We start from the raw sequence: 15,351 nt of genomic DNA, 5'->3' as shown, positions 1-15,351 counted from the left end.
TTCTTCCCCCAATTAGCTGCTAGGATTCAATAGACTAGGCAGTGGTTATTATTACCGGAACCGACAACTCGCAAAGCGTTATTTTTATTTTGCCATGAACTGCTCTGATAGGTCAATCGGTATATCATTGGCCTGGTGGGAATTGGTTATTTTGCCGTGACGTGTTCACGGCTAAATAACGCTTGGAGACGAATTACCGGTTACGGCAGAAATAATCGCTCCGTATATACTACCAGTTTTCTTAGTTCCACACAGTACATATTCCACGTAATTGATAAAGGTCAACTTACTGGGTGACTTTATGAGTTAGTTGTAGATGTTTCCGAACTCCACTGCAGGCATTTCCTTTGGATTGTTTATCCAGCTATCAGCTGCGACTTTGTATGGGCAGATTTGCAGGCCAATACACGCTAATTTTAAGTTGTATCGCCTCCTTGCGTCTGTCGGCAGTGACTCGTGATAATAATAAGTCATGTTTATGATGTTTTTATGAAAAAAAGACACAAAACACAGCTGAAATATATGAATTTCAGACAACGTTTGTCTACGGATGTTTACCTGTGCGTGCCCCCTTCTCAAAATGGCGACATTTTGCTATGCGAGATGACGTCATCGTGACATCACGCCGACTGTGAGAATGTGTGTGTGTCTTTTTAAAATTTTGATGGTGTTTTACTCATTTTAATGCAGGGGTGGGCAAACCGGTCCTCGAGGGCCGCAGTGGGTCCTGGTCTTTGTTCCAACTGATTCAGCACACACAGTATAACCAATGAGGTTTCAGTGGAAACAAGGAGCACCTGACTGCAATCAACTGATTGCACTTGTAAGAAACCAGATTGGTGAAAGGCTGTCCTCATGATGGGTATGAACAAAAATCCGCACCCACTGCGGCCCTTTGTGGAATTAATTGCCCACCCCTGTTTTAATGTAATATTAAGCCGTTTTAATTCCCTCGTGTTGTCGTGGGCTCTAATAATGCGTTTGCGAATTTTAAAGGTCGTCATTGAATTCCATAGATATACTTCACATTGTCAGACCAAACATATGAAGGTAGATTTGTGTCTTTATTATACAATCAAAAAAAAAGTTGCTTCAATCAAAATATTTATTTTCAATCAAAGAAAAAGTCACTTCAATAAAAAATAATAATAAAAAGTGTTTGAATGCAAAAATAAATTTGAAACACAAAAAAATGTATTTGGAACCTTATTTTTCTTTGATTGGAATTTTTATATTTTTTTATAAAGACCAAATGTGAAGTAAGGTTGGCCAACCATGTTCATGAATAATATCAATGGGTAAACAATTATAAGCATATTTTCCTTTTTTTTTTTTTTTTAACGCAACCCTTCCAGATTCTTTGTTTAACCCATAGCAACGCCCTTGACAACGAAAATGCTTTTCTTCGGAAATCTTCGGAAATTACGTCACACAGAGAACTGCGAGGGAAGTCCGCCAAAGAACAGTGTTGTTGCATTGCTTCTCGGTAAGATGCCACGGCAGTGTGTGGCGATGTATTGTTCTCAATCTAAATAAAACTTGCATGAGTGGCCAATGGATAGCGGGGCACGTAAAGTCACATCTGTCGTTCACACGAAGCGAATGAGTTTCACGCCTTCGTCGAGTAGTGTTCTCTGCCGCAAACACTTCGAAGATGCCTGCTTCCTCAACCGGTCTGCTTATGATCAAGCATTTGCCAAAAAGTAAGTGTGATCTTTGGATAGATGACTGATGACTTTGTCAAAGCAGAGCTGCCAACTCTTGTGGAATTTACAGTAGAAGGTAGCGACGTAGCCGAAAAGTAACTCGAGGCAAAACCCCGATCGTGTTGTGGAATGAACAGTAGAAGCTAGCGACGTTAGCCGAAAGCTAACTCGTGGCAATCCCCGATCCTTGTTGTATGGAGTTCATGTTGCCTACACTTATAAGTTGGTCAAAACTTTTCTTTTATCCCAGGCAATAGTAGGTTTATTTACCTGACATGTTTCGGCGAACACTTCTGCATTCGTCAGAGGGTCCGAAGGCGGAAGTGTTCGCTGAAACATATCAGGTAAATTAAAGCTAACGTCGCTAGCTTCTACTGTTCATTCCATAAGATGATCGGGGATTCGTCAAAACTTTTCTCTTATCCCAGGCAATAGTAGGTGGTTTATTTACCTGACATGTTTCAGCGAACACTTCCGCCATCGTCAGAGGGTCCGAAGGCGGAAGTGTTCGCCGAAACATGTCAGTTAAACAAACCACCTGGTATGTCAGGTAAAATAAACCACCTACTATTGCCTGGGATAAAAGAAAAGTTTTGACAAATCCCCGAAAGGCGGAGTGTTCGTCGAAACATGTCAGGTAAATAAACAACCTACTATTGCCTGGGATAAAAGAAAAGTTTTGACGAATCCCCGATCATGTTGTGGAATGAACAGTACAAGCTCGCGATGTAAGCTTTCGTCTCGAGGCAAACCCCAATCGATGCTATTCATATCAGCGATGAGTAATAATGGCAGTCAGATAAATTGTTCTGGAAGTAAATTTCAATAGGTTGGCAGCACTGCTTTGTTGATGAATGAACATGACACGTCCTCTTGGAAAACTGCCAATCATTCGTCACACCTACTGCATTTATGAATTACTTAATAATTAAATATTTGGTAAGGCAGGGTTAGATATGATGTGATATTATTTTTTTAAATAGGTTTTATAGGTTTCATGAGCAAATCATTTTTTAGTGTCATCTCATGTTTATTCTGCAGGTTATTACTCAATGCAACTGCTGTCCCAATAATTCACCTGCCTCCACAAGACCAGCAGGAAGTTCAAAATCCACCTGTCCAGTGCACAGCAGCAGCTAACCGAGAAAGGAAGCGAGCAGTCATCACGCCCCAGACCAAGATGTGGAATATATTGCAGGGGAGGACAGCGATGAAGATGAACCAAGTTCATCAGATGATGAAGTGACATATGACAGCTTCGAAGAAATCCAGTAAGATTATCATAATTATTTTCATTTTAAATGAGATTTACACAAATCAACATTTATAACCATAAAACTGAAATTGGCCAAATTGACAAGATCATATTTCATTTTCATTGCATTTTCAAGCTCAATTGATTCAGATTTGTCTCGTAATGGTAATTGTTATGTAATTATTATGATTGTTGGCACATTGTTAAAGGTTAGTTTATTTCAATGTTTATAAATACACTAGTTTTGGGATTATGTCTTATATATCATGCACGTCACTTCACGAGTTTTGATATCATATTAAATATACAGGTATGTGCAAAAAACTGGACTCCTTGGCCAAAAAGAAGAGCATGTCGATCCTGAAGGATTGGGTACAAAGTTTGAAGTGCCATTTGTACTGGTGTGTACTTTCCTCCCAGCCACCGGTGGAAAAGAAGCAGAGGTGGCTGGCAGATGTGGACCACCTGCAGAACGTGCACGGTAGTTGTTTACGTCCTCCAATTACTACAAACAAAGCGTGGCTATTACCAGGTATTTCATTATTTTTTTTGTTAGATGTTGCCTTCTAGTTTATCCTGAAAAATAGAAATATTGTCATCCCTTGTAAATTAATTTAAAGGTACTGAAGTTAATGTTAAGTTAATAAAGTGGTGGAACTCCTGAGTAAGACTATGTTTGTCAACGATATCATGAAGATGTCTCCCCTCGGACAGACCAGTGGTGTGGAAGCTTTTCACAGTGTGGTGAATCACTTTGCCGCAAAGATGTACCGCTTCTCGATCAAAGAAATGAAAAGCAGGTGTGTTTAAGAAAACTGATATGGATGAAATGTAGAACTTTGAGATATAAAGTTATTTCATCACAAGTTGACATTTTTTTTTAGTAAGGCATTTTTTGTTCAATTCCAGAATTCAATTCTCGCTGCTATGCATTATAATGAAAATGCTGGGAGACCACAGAAAGTGACGAAGGAAGGAATACACTCCTACTGTATCGTTTATCCCAAATATAAGAGTGGTGGATATTCTCTAAGATATTGGTGGATGCAACTTTTGGTAGGTTATGAAACAAAAATAATTCCAGGCAATTGCATTACATACTGAGTATAACCCATATGTCACCAAATATTTATCATCCCAATGTTTTTTTTCTTTTTTTTTTTTTTTTTTTTTTGTAGACTATGTGAATGACTGCCTGTCAGAGGTGATGAAACTGATTGACATTCCAAATAAGTACAGAACTGGTGATGTGTTAGTCGAACAACAGTTTCTTACAGCAGCAGTGAACAGACCGGACAAGTCAATTGTTATTGCTGAGCACCATACTAGATTCCTCAGGAAATAAAGAATCACATTCCCTGTTCTCATTTGGTTATTTTTGTAACAGTATTTTGCTTTGATAGACACCATGTCCACATTAACCACTCTAAAAGTAGTCCAAATCACAGTTCTGGAATATTTCTCTGTGAAACATGAAACCCTTTGAATACAGCTGACTCCTCTCCTCCTGGTGGTGGAAAATGTGCCCTGATACAAGACACTGCACATGCTGACACTGCCCATCAAATGCCTTGCCTTTGTACTGCTGCTTGTAGGTGATCCATGCCACCTGTAATCCACATATGTCCAGGCACACAGCATTTGAGTCCAGGATGGTCGGTGATGCAGTCCAGCACCTGATTGAAGTGTTCCTCTCCTTGTCGACATACAGCCACTACTTCTTCAATTTCATGGCAGCAAACACATTCAACTGCTGTAGGCATTTGCTGGCAATTACCACAAGTACACCCGAAATTAAAAAAAAAAAAAAAAGTAAAATACTGAGCGATGACACCATGAGCAGAATTTTATTGAACAAGTGTATTGCCATGTCGATCAATAATTCTGTTGTTTATGAAAACATTTGACTCAAAATATACAAGTATATGGATGGAATACTGTACAAAATTAAAAAAAATAAAATAGAAAATAAAAAAAGTCAGAAAAATCTCAGGACTTCCGGGTGAAGCGGCATGGCAGCGTAGAGCAGAGCTCCGCGTCGAATTCCCCCTTGACAATGAGAACAACTGAACACGAATTTTGAATAACAAGAAATTAGCGGGGTACAAGGGCAGAGAAGCTCTAAGAAAAAAAAGACGTTTAAAGATAAAAAAGACCAAGAACTCGAGGGTGCGGGAGGAAGAGGCGAAGTTCGCAACGCCGACATACCCCACACTCTACTCGAAGGACTTGCTGCGATCTTGAGAGAAATTCAAGATTTCAAGAAAGAGATAAAAGAGGATTTTGCAAAGTTCAAAGACGATTTTAAGGTAGAGGTGAAACGTGAGTTTGCGGACTTTATGGAGGAAATGGACAGAAAATTAGCACAAAACATAAGACATTCAAGTGCAGTGGAAGGATATCGCCGAGGTACAGGTGAGTGTGGCCCAGTTGGAGGAGTGGAATACCGAGGCAAAAGAAGCCATCCTTACGCTCCTTAAACAACTAGCACGATTACAAGACAAGCTGACTGAAGTGGAAGGACACGGACGGCGCTGTAACTTGAGAATTTACGGCGTGGAGGAGTGTGACAACGAATCGGTACGCGAGCGGGTAGAAGGACTCTTCCGCCGGGAGCTCATAAGTGAAGATGAAACATACCTCCATATTCAACGAGCGCAAAGGAGCCTCAGGAAGAAACCGCCACTGGGAGAACCTCCGAGGTCTATTGTGGTCAACTTTTTGAAATACGAGACTAAAGAAAGTATTCTGGCCAAGGCTTGGAAAAAAAGATTCATGTTGAAGGAAGGCAGATTTTTTCTGACCACGATTACCCCACAGAGGTGCTGAAGAAGTGTAAATCCTACACTCAGGTTAAAGTTTTGAAAGAAAAAAAGATACGCTTTCAAACACCCCTGAGTAAAATCAGGATGCATTGGTCAGATGGTCCTAGGATTTATGACAGCGCGGGAGAAGCAGAGACATGAGGAGAAGAGGCCTGGAGATCGAGGAGCAACAGTACAGCGTGGGAAGCGGCCTAACATCACTCGAGGAACGCATTCGTGCGTTAACATGGCAATGCATTGACAAGAGGAACGGGACAAGCGCCGAAAAAGCCACGTTGTTGGATTCGCCTGAAGACACAGTGGGCCGAGTGAGAAGGAAGCTGCAGGAATTTAGAAGAGCAATTGAAGATGAGTAAATGCTTGCTTTGTGCATTAGAGGGTGTGGTGATGGGGTGGAGTACAAAGAGTGACAATTACTTCAAAGTTAAGATCATTCGACGGTTGGGTGAATGGGGATCATTAACATTACCCCCTCATCATTACCACATCCTCTCTCCTTAAGATTAATGATGCTTCTTAATTTGATCAAATTTCGACAAGGAGTCTTGGAAATGTATTTTTATGTTGGACATGACTAGTAGCAAGGGAATTTCTGATTTAGGGAAATCCCAATATACTAGGAGGGGCCCTTTGTCTAAAGAAGGCGACCCCCTTCTCCCGCCAACAGGGAGAATGAACCTGTGGGAAACAAGGTTCATAATTACCGGGGAGTCTGGGTTGTATGTTTCTGTTTTTTTTGTTCGGTGTTGTGTTACAGTAAAGGGGACTGGAATAATTCTCACAGATTTAAAAAATGTCACACAATAATATAATGATGGTGTCATTAAATATTAATGGCCTGAGCAACAAAAAGAAAAGAGAAAAGGTCTTCTCTAAATTCAGAAAAGAAAAAATACAGGTCATCTTGCTCAAGGAAACACACCTAACATGGGAAGAGCATGAAACATTTAAAATGTTAGGTTACAGTAACTCATTCTCCAGCTTATATGGACAAAATCACAAGAGGGGAGTGATGATATTGATTTCTAACAAGGTGCAGTTTGAACTGAAAAAGGAAATTAGAGATAAGAAGGGAAGGTACATCATGGTAATAGGGAAATTAGAAAATCAATTAGTGACATTGTTTAATAGGCCTGAACGATATTGGAAAAAAATATTGTTGCAATTTTTTGGGGGTTTGCGATATATTGCGATATTATATTGTGAGATTTAAAAATTTTTTTTTTTTTTTTAAAGAAATTTTCACTAGATGACTTGAATAGATAGCTGTTTGGAAAGACTTTGGATGACTCCTTATGACCACAGTGTACAGTGATCCCTCTTTTTTCACGGTTAATGGGGACCAGAACCCGCCGCGATAAGAGAAAAACCTTGAAGTAGCGAAACCCCCCCCCAACTTTTTTTTTTTTTGTGTGTGTGTGTGTGTGTGTGTGTTTTTTTTTTTTTTTTTTGTGCTGAATGTATTTATTCAGATTTAGCATTGGAAAGAGATACATATAAGACATGTTTTTTCTCACTTTTCCCCCAAAGTGATTTAAAAAATGTATATAGATAAATGGTTTTTAGGCACTTCCAATGTCGTAATTATGATCAGTTTAAAGATAACTGTCCAACCAAATAATTTTTGAACAAGAATAAAGTACTGTAGTAGAAAAATGCTTGGCTTTATTAAATGCTTCTGTTTATCTACCTTAGCTGTGACATGTAGAAATTTCCTCATGATCACTTCTGGCATTTATTTTATATGTCTGCAACATCTCCACACACACACACACACATTCATTCCAGCGCGGTTTCTTTGCAGAAACTGTTTAACAAGTTAAACGATGATTGACACATTGCTCCGCTTTGATGTCCGCCTTTTTGGTTTGATCAAAGACATCAAGCATCGTAAAGTTTAATAAGCAAGTGCTGCAGTGACTGTGAGGCACAAAGTGCTGGGAGAGGGAGGGTGTGAGGCTGTGCGCAGATTAGAAAGAAAGGCGTATGTAGATTTAAAAAAAAAAAAAAAAAAACTATCGCACGTGCTTGTGATGGGACTATCGCGCACATGGCGATGGCGATGTTTAAACAATATATTGTTCAGGCTTACTGTTTAACATATATGCCCCTCCAAAAAGTGGAAAAAAAGGTGTATGAGAAGATTTTTGATATGATAAATTTAGAAATGGAACGAATCTTACTATGTGGGGGTGATTTTAATGTGATATTGAACTACAAACTCGATACTACAAGTGTAAAGAGAAATAAGAAATTAATAGTTACATGAATAGAATGATGTCACTAATGGATGTTTCAGATGTGTGGCGGGAACTGCACCCAGAGACTCGAGATTACACTCACTATTCAGCTGCACATGGAGTATATTCTTGAATTGATTTCTTTCTTATGAATAAAAGTGATATACATAGAGTGAGAGAATGTAAAATAGGAGTGACGGACATAGCAAATCATAGCACAATTTATTTGAAAATTCACTTGAACAATAGAAGGAAAAATACATTATGGCGACTTAATGAAGGTATTTTGAACAACAAAGACTTGGTTGAACAAATTAAAGGGGAAATAAATAGTTATATGCAAGATAATGATAATTGAGAGGTGGACCCAGTAATTTTATGGGATGCCCTAAAAGCAGTACCTAGAGGGAGGCTGATCTCGTACGCCACATTCACAAAACGGGCTAGATTGAACACATTTCAGAAACTAACTAAAGATTTAAAAGAACTGGAACAACAACATACAGAGACGAATGATCCAGATTTATGTAATGAGATGAAGAAGATTAGAAAAAACATTGATAATATTTTGCTGGATGAGATGGAAAAAAAGGCAAGATTCCTTAAACTTACTATGAGGGAGGATCAAAAGCAACTAAAATACTGGCAAGACTTGTTAGGAGACAACAAGAGTTAAATGGTATCCATAAAATGAGGGACCCAATAACCAATAAAATTTCATATGACCCTGAGGAAATTTGAAAAATATTTGAAGATTATTTTCGTAAATTATATTCTCAACCGTGGTCGGAAGAAGGAGAATATATGACTAATTTTTTAGATAATTTGGATTTACCAAAGATATAAAACAAAATGCGATGTTGATCACGGAAAGTTCAATAGGGGAGATACAAAAGCCAATAAGCCAAGTAAAACCAGGAAAATCGGCAGGTGCAAATGGATATGGGGCTTCTTTTTATAAAACATTCAAAGAAGAGTTAACTCCAGTTTTACAGTGTTCATTTAATTATACTCTTAGGACAGGAAAGAGGCCATCGTTTCAATTATTCCTAAAGAAGGTAAAGATAGAGAGCAATGTTGTAACTACAGGCCCATTTCACTTTTGAATGTGGATTATAAACTACAGTTGTGGTCAAAAGTTTATATACACTTGTGAAGAACATAATGTCATGGCCCTCTTGAGTTTCCAGTTATTTCTACAACTCTGATTTTTCTCCGATAGAGTGTTTGGAACAGATACTTCTTTGTCACAAAAAACATTCATGAAGTTTGGTTCTTTTATGACTTTATTATGAGTTAACAGAAAAAGTGATCAAATCTGCTGGGTCAAAAATATACATACATGGATCTGAAAAAGCGAATCATTGACTTGAACAAGTCAGGAAAGTCACTTGGAGCCATTTCAAAGCAGCTGCAGGTCCCAAGAGCAACAGTGCAAACAATTGTTTGCAAGTATAAAGTGCATGACACTGTTTTGTCACTGCCACGATCAGGAAGAAAACGCAAGCTATCACCTGCTGCTGAGAGAAAATTGGTCAGGAGAGTGAAGATTCAACCGAGAATCACCAAAAAGCAGATCTGCCAAGAATTAGAAGCTGCTGGAACACATGTGTCAGTGTCCACAGTCAAGCGTGTTTTGCATCTCCATGGACTGAGAGGCTGCCGTGCAAGAAGGAAGCCCTTGCTCCAAAAGTGGCACCTTAAGGCTTGACTGAAGTTTGCTGCTGATCACATGGACAAAGATAAGACCTTCTGGAGGAAAGTTCTGTGGTCAGACGAAACAAAAATCGAGCTGTTTGGCCACAGTGCCCAGCAATATGTTTGGAGGAGAAAAGGTGAGGCCTTTAACCCAAGTACACCACGCCTACCATCAAGCACGGTGGTGGTAGTATTATGCAGTGGGGCTGTTTTGCTGCCAATGGAACTGGTGCTTTACAGAGAGTAAATGGGATAATGAAGAAGGAGGATTACCTTCAAATTCTTCAAGATAACCTAACGTCATCGGCCCGAAGATTGGTTCTTGGGCGCAGTTGGGTGTTCCAACAGGACAATGGCCCCAAACACACATCAAAAGTGGTAATGGAAAGGCTAAATCAGGCTAGAATTAAGGTTTTCGAATGGCCTTCCCAAAGTCCTGACTTAAACCCCATTGAGAACTTGCGGACAATGCTGAAGAAACAAGTCCATGTCAGAAAGCCATCAAATTTAACTGAACTGCACCAATTCTGTCAAGAGGAGTGGTCAACGATTCAACCAGAAGCTTGTGGATGGCTACCAAGAGCGCCTAATTGAAGTGAAAATGGCCAAGGGACATGTTACCAAATATTAGCGCTGCTGTATGTATATTTTTGACCCAGCAGATTTGATCACTTTTTTCTTTTCACCCATAATAAAGTCATAAAATAACCAAACCTCATGAATGTTTTTTGTGACAAAGAAGTATCTGTTCCAATCACTCTATCAGAGAAAAATCAGAGTTGTAGAGATAACTGGAAACTCAAGAGAGCCATGACATTTAAGTTCTTCACAAGTGTATGTAAACTTTTGAGCACAACTGTATATACATCAATAATAGCCAAGAGAATGGAGACATTTATGCATGATTTGATAGATGAAGACCAGACAGGCTTCATCAGGGACAGGCAAACACAAGATAATATTAGAAGGACACTCCTTATCATGGAGGAAATACAAAATAAAGGAGAAAGTGCAATCTTGGTAAGCATAGACGCGGAAAAGGCCTTTTGACAGTGTTAATTGGGCCTTTCTCTCTACAGTAATGCAAAAATTTGGTTTTGATGAACTATTAATTAATTGCATCAATGCCCTATATTAGGACCCACATGCAAGAATTAAGATAAATGGCAGCCTGACTGGAAACTTCAAATTGGCGCGAGGGACGAGGCAGGGATGTGGCCTTTCCCCAACTCTTTTTGCGTTGGTCATTGAACCATTAGCACAAATGATAAGACAACAGGATAATATCAATGGAGTGACAATTGGAAGGGAAGAGCATAAAATAGGGTTGTTTGCAGATGACATTTGGGTCTACCTGCGACAACTAAATGAAAACAAACCAAAGTTGATGAGGCTATTGGAGGATTACGGGAAATACTCGGGATATAAAGTCAATATTTCCAAAACGCAAATATTGACAATAGACTACAGTGCCCTCCATAATTATTGGCACCCCTGCTTAAGATGTGTTTTTTAGCTTCTAATATATTTTTTTTTAATTCAAATAATATGGGACCTTAATGGAAAAAAAGAGAAAAATCAAACCTTCAATACAAGTGCATTTATTCAGTGGGGAAAAAAATCCCACATTAAGAAATAATTATTTGACATCAAATAATGTGTGTCACAATTATTAGCACCCCTGGTGTTAATACTTTGTACAACACCCTTTTGCCAACAAAACAAGGTCTGGGGACTGAGATGGCCATCGGAGGACCTTGATTTTGTGTCTGGTGAACCATATATTCTTTTATATTCTGGTCTTGCCAGCATATAAAAGGACTGGAATATAATTTGGAAGGATTTGCAGAAAATAATAGGATATACTATTCCGCAAACATTCAAGGTGCTTTATTTGGGGAACATAACCCGGGAAATGATTCAAAAGGAAGATGAGTACCTTGTCAAGGGTTTGCTGACGGCAAATAAAAAAGCAATCACGTGACTGTGGTGTAAAGTGGATCAGCCAACTGAGGAGCAGTGGATGTGCACGGTGGAAGAGCTATGTGAAATGGAAAGAATTACGTTTAGATTAAGACTACAAGAAAGTCAATTTGAAAAATGGAAGAAATGGAGAGACTTTAGAAAATAAAATAAGACACCAATTTCAAACGATAAACATGAACTTTGACATGGACTAGATTATTCAGGAGAGGTTGAAGGCTGGGCCACAATACTGTAGACTAGTGTTTTTATTTATTATTTTTTATTTATTTATGCATGTTTTTTTTTTTTCTGATTTGTTGGTGTATCCTGCCTTGGTTTGTTGTGTGTCATTTCAATACACTGGGTGTAAGTGTGATTGGTTTTGTAAAAGGGAATAAAAAACAAGTGGGAAAAAAAAATCTCCCAAGTACAGGTAAAAAGAAATATTTGCTGAAAAGAATACTAAAGTACTGAGTAGGGCAACTGCTTGAACATGAAGTCTGATTATTATTTTTTTTTAAACAATATAATCAGACAAAAAAATAAAACTGTGCAAATGCCTGCATCATCAAATACGTTGATGCGAACCTGCTCAAGGACCAAATTGATTCAGCAAATTATACAGACGTCCAGCATCGTCATTTGGGAGTTCGCTTTATAGCCAGGACCGCGCCGTAGCGTCCTAGTGAGGACAGTATATTCGCATTTCATTGTTTATGCACTGTTCACTGTACAGTTATTCAGCATGTTGTTCTCTATTGTATTTTTATATTAAACTGCCTTTCAAGATGACATCTGTACTATGTGTTGGATTTTATCAAGTAAATTTCCCCCCAAAATGTGACTTATACTCCGGTGCGACTTATATATGTTTTTTTTCTCTTCATTAACATTACCTGTTACTCACTTGTGGCAAATAGCAGGTGGTGGCAATAACTAAATCACACATGCAGCCAGTTAAAATTAGGGTTGGGCATCCTTTGAAATTGAACAGTTCAGGTTCCGAGCAATGCTCGATTCCGATTCTTTTAAAAAGCAGGGTCAAAATAAAAAAAAATTAAAAAAAAGGCAAGGTCAAAAAATGTAAAGTTTAAAAATGTTTTAGTTTATGTTAATGTCTTAACATCTCAATTTTGAAAAAATTATCTGAATTTAAAATTTATTATCATTTTATTTATTATTATTACAATTAAAATGTTAATGAATTATATGAACTTCTCACCGGGTTATTTTTAACTTGTATATAATTATCACTCTTTGAACTTGAATGTTATGGAGGACCAGGAGTGCAAAAATTCAATAAATAAATACACAATTAAATAAATAATTAAAAGTGTCATTAAAATGCTTCTATTTCAATATTAATTTATTTAATTTTTATTTCAATTTTTATTTATTTCAATTTTTATTCATTTATTTCAATTTATATTTATTTATTTCGATTTTTATTTATTTATTTCAATTTTTATTCGATTTATATTTCAATTATTTCAAGTTTTATTTATTTATTTCAATTTATATTTATTTCAAATTTTATTTCGATTTTTATTTCATTTTATATTTATTTATTTCAAAATGTATTTCAATTTTTATTTATTTATTTCAATTTTTATTCATTTATTTCAATTTTTATTTATTTATTTCATCATTTATTTATTTATTTCAACATTTATTTATTTCACTTTTTATTTATTTCATTCTTGCACTCTTGTTCCCCGTGTGGCCGCATGAAATCATTTTATCTGTCACTGGCTCATCAAACTCGGTGGGCGGGCGTGAACTAGGCGGGGTTTGAGTTGGTCGAGTAATAAGCGATTGCTTCGTCCTATTTCTTCGCAACATGGCGGCATTATCTGAGATTTTGCATGAGCTCTCTTGGGACATGTTAGATTTCTCAGAACAAATTAAAGCAGGACATTTGGACCCTGAGTACGTGTCCTACAAAACAGAGCAATTAATTAACGTTATTTGCATCATCTCGGCTCTGTCAGATCAAGATGTTGATCGAAGAGTTTTCGATAGTTTTAGAACTGCGGTCAAGCCAGCCTCCACTCGTAAAAACGAAGTCAAACCAGCCGCCCCTCATTTGGATTATTGTTTGCATTGTGTGCATTACGGTAATGCAATGCGCTGGCTTCAGAATGCAATGACGTGGCTTCAGAGCGCAAGTCCCTTTGTTAAATATATGGGGGGAAAAACGGTGACCTATTCGATAACGGGTCCACTTTAGAGAGACACTGGAGCACCCCTAGACCCAAACTAAATCATTATCATGTAAAAATGATGTCGGAGTTTAGAGTAAAACTACTTAGAAAACTGCTAGTTATTTCTGTCATTTAGCCTTATTTCAAAACTTGATTAAAAAAAAAAAAAAATCTGGTAAATATCCAAGGACCGTTCCACTTCTGAGTTATACTAGAGTTTCTCGTATGTAGACATCAGCCCGTTTAATGTCGCTGGCCCGCGCGATGTAGAAGCCACAGACTGGACTCCGCCATGGGCTGCTGGTGGAGTTCTCCTCAGAGTGTCCTCGATTAAATTTGCTGCTTCTCTGAGCAGCTTCGGGCACATTTTGGACATATGTATGTTTTGCTTGGACAACACGCGAAATGCGTCAAAGCCTACTACCGCTACACTGACCACGCTCGTGACGCTACTAATCTTCGTCGTCTTTGTGATTTTGAGGGAGCAATTATTTTTCAGTTTGTACGGATCTACACTGCCACCTTATGTTGTTGTCACCTACGTCATCACGACCACCTGAGCTGCCATCTTTCGTGTATCTCAGTGACCTGGACTACATCCGCCCCGGTCACGTTTGTTTTGTTGACAATTTTGCGGGTAAGCAGCCACGCGAATGTCACATCAAAATGGGAAAAAGCCAGAAGAACGACAAGACTCCTTATGTGGAGAAGCTTGAAAAGGAAGCGAGAGATCGGTATTTGTCAGTTATGGTGCCTCTGCTGTGGTCTGGAGACCAAAGATGACATGGCTGCGTGTGATAATGAGATCTGCCCCATTATTATTTAACCTGTGTTGGTCTACACCGCATGAAACAGATAAAGACGTGTTGGTTCTGCTCTCTGTGCTCCACTTAAGTTAGTGGTGGTTGGTAGTTTGTGATTTGTTTTAACTGACAATTTGGCAACATTAAAAGTGCCTGGCCAAAGTAGTTGACTGTCGTCCTTTGTATAAACATTATTATGCGTGTGTATATATATATATAATACAGTATTGACACATGCTGTACTTACAAAGAATAGGATTCAAGATGACTTAATATTTTTTATTAAATACAATCAAGTCACAACAAAATACAAAATATCAATAACAGCTAAGTTTGAAAGGCTAAAACGGTTAGCATAATAAATGTTATAACAGTACAAACTTCACAACAGTTGGGCAAAGGTTTGTGAGGGCACCGCATACATAAACAATCTTATCCAACAATGTGCAATCTTCGCCATCACATGGCAGAACCAAGTTAATAGGTATAGTTCCTGTTGGATCTTATACTTCTGGCAAAGATTACCAATTACCCATTCAACATGGATCCTCAAATGTGCTATCTTCCTAGTCTCCTCCACATCTCTACCAGCTGACAGCGACCTTTTGTGAACGCAGGGAGTTTGACCTCTGCACATAACATACCCACATGTTCT

General features: G+C 38.2%; 1 protein-coding gene across 6 annotated transcripts in view; it reads left to right on the top strand.

Annotated features, from left to right (window-relative positions):
• Nucleotides 1–15,351, top strand: part of LOC130907505 (gastrula zinc finger protein XlCGF57.1-like) — a 31,253-nt gene that overhangs the window by 1,270 nt on the left and 14,632 nt on the right. Inside the window, exons 2-7 of one of the 6 annotated variants that reach the window (XR_009061490.1) lie at nucleotides 1,356–1,703; nucleotides 2,748–2,977; nucleotides 3,272–3,493; nucleotides 3,658–3,761; nucleotides 3,871–4,017; nucleotides 4,140–9,211. The exons of 1 other annotated variant lie outside the window; for it this stretch is intronic. The gene's annotated coding sequence lies outside the window, so the exon portion shown is untranslated. Of the gene's footprint in view, nucleotides 1–1,355; nucleotides 1,704–2,747; nucleotides 2,978–3,271; nucleotides 3,494–3,657; nucleotides 3,762–3,870; nucleotides 4,018–4,139; nucleotides 9,212–15,351 lie in introns of those variants that run through there. 4 more of the 6 variants (XR_009061492.1, XR_009061491.1, XR_009061489.1 and 1 more) reach the window with 4 other exon arrangements.

The sequence above is a fragment of the Corythoichthys intestinalis genome, chromosome 19 (assembly GCF_030265065.1).
Source record: "Corythoichthys intestinalis isolate RoL2023-P3 chromosome 19, ASM3026506v1, whole genome shotgun sequence".
Taxonomy (NCBI): Eukaryota; Metazoa; Chordata; class Actinopteri; order Syngnathiformes; family Syngnathidae; genus Corythoichthys; species Corythoichthys intestinalis.
Note: the sequence above shows the minus strand (reverse complement) of the source record. Positions and strands in the feature narration are given on the sequence as shown.